This window comes from Rosa rugosa, chromosome 3 (genome assembly GCF_958449725.1).
Source record: "Rosa rugosa chromosome 3, drRosRugo1.1, whole genome shotgun sequence".
Lineage (NCBI taxonomy): Eukaryota > Viridiplantae > Streptophyta > Magnoliopsida > Rosales > Rosaceae > Rosa > Rosa rugosa.
In genome coordinates, this window is record NC_084822.1 from 10,255,921 (window position 1) to 10,262,303 (window position 6,383).

General features: G+C 38.5%; 1 long non-coding RNA gene across 1 annotated transcript; it reads right to left on the reverse strand.

The window, feature by feature from the left end:
- Positions 1-1,244: 1,244 nt before the first annotated feature.
- On the reverse strand, positions 1,245-2,580 carry LOC133738409 (uncharacterized). Its single transcript, XR_009860111.1, has 4 exons — positions 2,007-2,580; positions 1,813-1,906; positions 1,476-1,667; positions 1,245-1,345 (listed from the first exon to the last, which is right to left on the reverse strand). It is a non-coding gene; the product is annotated as an uncharacterized LOC133738409 (long non-coding RNA).
- Positions 2,581-6,383: the final 3,803 nt, after the last annotated feature.

Sequence of the window (6,383 nt, forward strand, 5' to 3'; positions counted from 1 at the left end):
AGCTGGTATCTTAAAAAGACTTATCTATTTACATTTTACAAAAAAAATAAAAGAAAAAAGAAAGATAGAAACCGCGAGAAGTCAAGATACGAAAGCTAATGACCTCAAAATGCCGTCCAACCTGTCCAAAAAAAATTAAAGGTAATTAGTATTTCATTCACCATGAATTATTGCCAGTCTCAAAGCATTAGTAAAGACAAGTTTAAAATGAAGAAAAATGGTTTCACAAATAGTGTTTCAATATTGATAAAATGTATGTAAATTGGGTTTTTATTTTTTATTTTTATTTTTATACAACCATTCATTATATGCCCAATACCACAGCAAAGAAAAGATACAAATGCTATGATATAATTTATCAAGTGCAATAAACAAACTACAAACAAAACCCACATATGATCATATTCTGTTTAGTTATATAGTGACGATGAGAACACTGACCGGTACCATGCAAGACTACATTCTGATTTCCTCTTTATATTAAATCATTCAACCAGCAGACCTCAATATGACCATGTATTATATTCCCAAACAAAGAAAATCAAAAAATTGAGATCCACATTCATATAATCATATAAACAAAAGACCATAATAGGGTGTTAAGCCTATAACAGACCATAATTTTGGTACCATCTGCCATGGGAAACCAATGCTGCACTCTGAAAAGCTGTCTGCTAAGTTGTTTTTGAGGTACAAATACCATTTTTTTTAAGGAACTTCATATCTTAACTTTATTTTTCTCTTTCTGTTTTTGGAAATTTATTTAACACATCAGTAAGGGCTTGATACTGTCATTTATGTGTCTAAGAAATTATCTGTATGTTTGGCAGTATAGTAAAGTTGAGGGTGTTTTGAAAATGCAACTTTGTTTGGACTATAGATTTAAATGAAGGTTTGTAAGGCTCTGGGAGAAACCTATATTCCATTTGGATCAGTGACCAATTTCTGCTTCAGTCATTACGTACATTCCCACTAAGAGGACCAATTCAGAAAAGAAATGTTAAACCAGCAAACCCAGCAACTGCTCAAGATAAAAAAGAACAAAGAATGAATTCACAAAACTAAGAATGAAAAGAAGAGAGAAAAAAAAAAAACAGAATCTGCATTACTGGACAATATCTATTAGTAAAATGGAGAACTTCTTTCAAATCATAACCAAACAAAGAGAAATCCAATCACTGATTGATCAAAAGCTCAAATATACACACAGACATATACAGAAGAAACACATAAGATAAAAAGGACTTGCCTAAGAGAGACAGAATTCTTGTGGTTGCTGGGATTTTGCAAATGAGTCAATGAGATGCCAAGTCTGAAACCAAGAATTCATCTCCTCAAATAAGATCTAATAAGAAGAGCAAAATAAACGAATGATGGTGTAACAGATGTAAGGTGAAATTACTGAAGCTGTAGAGAATCAACAAATAACCAACCAGAGAATCATTAATCACATTATTCAGAATCGAATTCGATACCAGTATCTTAGTGACTGCAGTGTCTTCAAGACCTTGAACATGCTTATCAGTAAGTTCAGTGTTGATAATCTGATCTTGTTGTTAATTTTCTGGTACGTTTTCCCCAACTCGTTCATCATCATCTTCAAGCATGACTTGTTCAAACCACAGTGTCATCTCTCTAAGCCGATCTTTGACACTTTTAAGCCTTCTCTGAAATTCCCCAATATATATACACATCAATTCAATAATGAACTTGGAAGAACCACCACAATCAAACTACTTGATCAATCATGAATTAACAAAATATCAAAAGTCAACCAATTGGGTAATTCAAGATTCAATTTGAATCAATCACCAAGAAATCGAATTAGTTGGACTGCCCAGACTGATGATTTCCCTGAGAGCTTCCCCGTCCCTGGTTCCTCTGCTCTCTTGGCTCTTTTATGTATCTTCTTCCAGACACAAAAATTAACGAATTTATTAGTATTGACAAAATTCGAAGATGTAATTAAGCAATTTGACTCCATGCATGCTATAGACATACATTACCTGCAAGGTTGATTTCTGTAGAAATCGACAATGAAGCACTGATGTCGACTTGAATAACAGTGGATGGGAAATAGTTATGGAAAAGACTTCTTTGATGTGCTACTCTGAAAATGCGATTCGAAATCTCTTCTTCTTCTTCTACCCAGATATACAAAACCCCATTCTACTTTAGGATAGTTATAATTAGTTTTTATCATAGCCACAGCTAAATTTTACATTATATTACCGTGTTTCTTATATTAGCTTCAATCCGGGTTCATTAACTGAAGAATTTGAACAATTTGTAATACATCAGAAGATATCAACTCATCTGGGATGATCGTAAATACCCAAATCCAGACAAGAAATGAAAATAATCTCTTGGGAAAATTGGCTCTTCCTAACTGGCTTACCTTAACTACCAAGTTGACTACTAGTGGAACACAGGACAATCTCTTAAGAACTGCTTTAACTACTTACTTTCTTCAATTCAATTCTATTACTTCTTCTCCGAAGGATCCCTCCACCACATGTAATCTGATCTTTCCACCATTAGAGATTAAACAAATATCTATTTTCTGTGAGCTATAATGAAATTAGACTCCCTCTGTTTTTTACCAAGACTAATGTTCTGCTTTGTGTGAAAAAGCAGAGCAAGAGTGATAAACGATGAGCACTTATGTTGAGTTCTACATTGAAATTTCTGTGGTTTTTCCATGATGATCTGATTTGCTGTATCTTTGTTGCTTTGTCGATTTTTTCCAAACTATAATTGACATATGATCACCGGCCGCCTGGTTGAGATTTGAGACTTGAGACTCTAGTGGGTTCCCATGTTTATGTAAAAGTCATCTCTGTATTTAATTAAGTAAATAAATGGGCAGCAGATTAGGACTTATTTTCTATGATGGCCGGAAATTGTACAATGGGAACCATTTTGGTTTTGTTGTCAATCAATAAATTACTCCCCATCCACCAAACAACTGAAACAATTTGTATGCCTATGGCCTGTGTTTGAACAATTTTAATGGAGTCCTTCAATTGTGTGGTTTTTTATTAATAAAACGGGAACGTATGGATGCAGTTGGGGTCCTTTTACTGGTTTCATAACTTCATAGACTGCAGTCTAACTATTGATTTTTTTTTTTGACGAATAAAAACATATATTAAAAAAAACAGAACAAGAGTACAACAGAACCTAGCCAACATCAAAACCCGGAGGAACAAAATCCTGGGAAAGGATGATAGAACTATCAACTGACAACAAAGCTAAAAAGGAGGAAGGTGGATTGGAGACCCAATCAACAGGACACATCCTCCTGGAAGCCAAGGCTGCGACAAAGTCGGCTGCCTGGTTGGCTTTTCTGCTGGTCCAAAGCCAGCTAATTGAGGTAAACGACTCGGCCAAAGAACGAATCTTCCAAATCAAAGGAGCTGCTGTCCAATCTACAGAATATTTGGGAAGGTTGAGGGCTGAGATAAGGGGAGCAGAGTCTGATTCCAAAATGAAGGAAGAAATATTCAAGGATGCAGCAAGAGAAAGAGCTTCCAAGATTGCCAAAGCCTCAGCAGCAATTCCTGATATAGCATAAAGAGACTTACTTGAACCAGCCATCAAATGACCTGATGCATTCCTGACAATAGCAGCAATCCCACTAGAAAGAGACGTCGATTGCCAAGCCGCATCAGTATTAATTTTGATAACCCCAGAAGGAGGGGGACTCCAATGAACCGAAGACAGAGGTTGTGGACAAGGAGGAGCCGGTCTAATAGGAGGACATTGCAAAAATTCAACAGCAGCATCATAGGCTCTTCGGGCCACAAAGAAAGGATCCGGATTAATATGGTCAAATACACAGGTACAACGATGCTTCCAGATGTACCAGAGAAGAAATGTAATGTAAGTAAAGAGACGAGAAGTATCAGCAGTTGAAGAACAAGTTACCGAACTCATCCGTAAAATCCACCTATCCAAAGAAGAAATAGAGTCCAAAGAGAAGCGAAGACCAATTGGATGGGCAAACCAAGCAGCCCGAGTCCAAGGGCAAACAAATAACAAGTGCTCAATAGTTTCACTCTCCATGTTGCACAAAGGACAGAGGAAAGAACGGGAAATATGTCTGCGAAACAAGGCATCTTTAGTGGCAAGAGATCCAGATAGAGCCCTCCACAAGAAATGTTTGATTTTGGGAATGCACTTCACAGACCACACAAACTTCCAAACCCTTTTATCGATAAAGTGAGAAGTATGAGGGTGAGAATGTGTAACCGGTGTGGTAGAGGAACGACGGAGGTGATAACCCGAACGAACCGAGTACATCCCATTCTTCTCATTTGGCCACACTAAACGATCTGGAGGAGCTGGATCTAGCAAGGGAGTTGCCTGTATTGCCACCTGTTCCTCTAACTGAAGGGGCGGATGAATGGAACTAAGATTCCAAGTGAGAGTGTTGCGGTCAATAAAATCAGTAACACAAATCGGAAGTGGGTTTGGAGGTGGAGTAGGATGCTTGAGAGGGAGAGAAGGAAGCCATTTATCTTCCCAAAAACGGACTGACTGGCCATCTCCAATCTGCCAGAGAATTCCATCCTGAAGGAGAGGACGAGCAGCTAGAAGACTGGACCAAATCCACGAGGGAGAACGTCCTCGAGTGGCCTGAAGAAAAGAAACATTAGGAAAATAGCGAGCTTTAAGGACCTGAACCCATAAAGCACGGGGGTTATGCATAATCCTCCATCCCTGCTTTGCTAACAAAGCATCATTGAACTCATCGAGAGAACGAAAACCTAGACCACCATCCCGTTTAGAGGAACATAAATGAGACCAAGTATGCCAGTGCATAGCCGAACCCGTGTCAGAACCCCACCAAAACTTTGCCAAAGCTGAAGTAATCTGAGCACATAAATTTTTGGGGAACTTAAAGCAGGACATAGGATAAGCAGGAATGGCAGAGGCAACCGCTTTAATAAGAACTTCCTTACCAGCAAAGGAAAGGGTTCCCGCTTTCCAGCCACTAATTTTCTTCAAAATTTGGTCCTTAACATAACCCAAAGCAGCAGATTTTGAACGGCCCCAAACCGTTGGCAAGCCTAGATACTTGCCTGGATCAAACACCACTTTCATACATAAAATGGAGGAGAGAAGATGCACAATATAAGGGTTGGTGTTTGGAGTGAAAAAGAGTGAAGATTTCTGATTATTAATACGCTGACCTGAAGCATTGCAATAGGATTGGATAATATCAGAGAACACTTCACAATTGGCTAAAGTTGCCTTCATGAAGAAGATGGAGTCGTCTGCAAATAATAAGTGGCTAATATGAGGACCATTAACCCCAATCTGAATGGTATGCAACAGATTACTTTGACAAACTTTGTTTATCATAATGGAGAGCACATCATTGACAAACAGGAATAGATATGGAGACAAAGGGTCGCCTTGACGAATGCCACGTGAAGGGGTGAAAAAGGGACCGGGTTTGCCATTAACCAAAACAGAGAGAGAAACCGAACGAATACAATTCATCACCAAATGAACCCAAGATGTAGCAAACCCCATTTTCAATAGAACACTCTCCAAAAAAGGCCACTCCACTCGATCATAGGCTTTAGACATGTCCAATTTCATAGCAAAAGCAGCATCAGCACCTGAACGCTGAAGCTTCAGAAAATGAAAAACTTCATGAGCGACAATCAGATTGTCTTGAATTTGACGACCACCAACAAAGGCTGACTGATTTTCAGAAATTAAGTCTGGCATAAACAATTTTAATCGGTTAGCCAGAACTTTAGAGAAAATCTTATAGGAAAAGTTACATAAGCCAATTGGACGATAGTCAGAAGCCACTGTAGGGGAAGGAATCTTTGGAATTAAAGCTATGTGAGTACGATTCATTGCTGCAAGAATAGATCCTGAGGAGAAAGATTCTGTGATGGAATCAGCAATAACAACATTAAGAATATCCCAGTACCTTTGATAGAAAATTCCTGAGAAACCATCCGGACCAGGAGCCTTTAAACCACCCAAATCAAAAACTGCTTCCCGAATTTCGGACACTTCAATGGAACGAAGGAGACATGAGTTCATCTCAGGAGTAACTATGGGATCAACGAAATTCAAAGCCTCCCCCATATGAATGCACCCTTCTGAAGTAAAAACAGATTTGAAATGATGGCCCAAATGAGAGATAATAGCAGATTCCGTCTCCAGCCATTGACCTTGAGAATTTTTCAACCGAAGAATCTTGTTATATTGGCGACGCTGCAACGTAGTATGATGAAAGAAGGCCGTATTTTTGTCCCCCAGAGAAAGCCAATTAATACGAGAGCGTTGTTGCCAAAACATTTCCTCAAGCTTCCACAACTCTGAAATTCGATTAGTAACCCGGGAAATCTGGG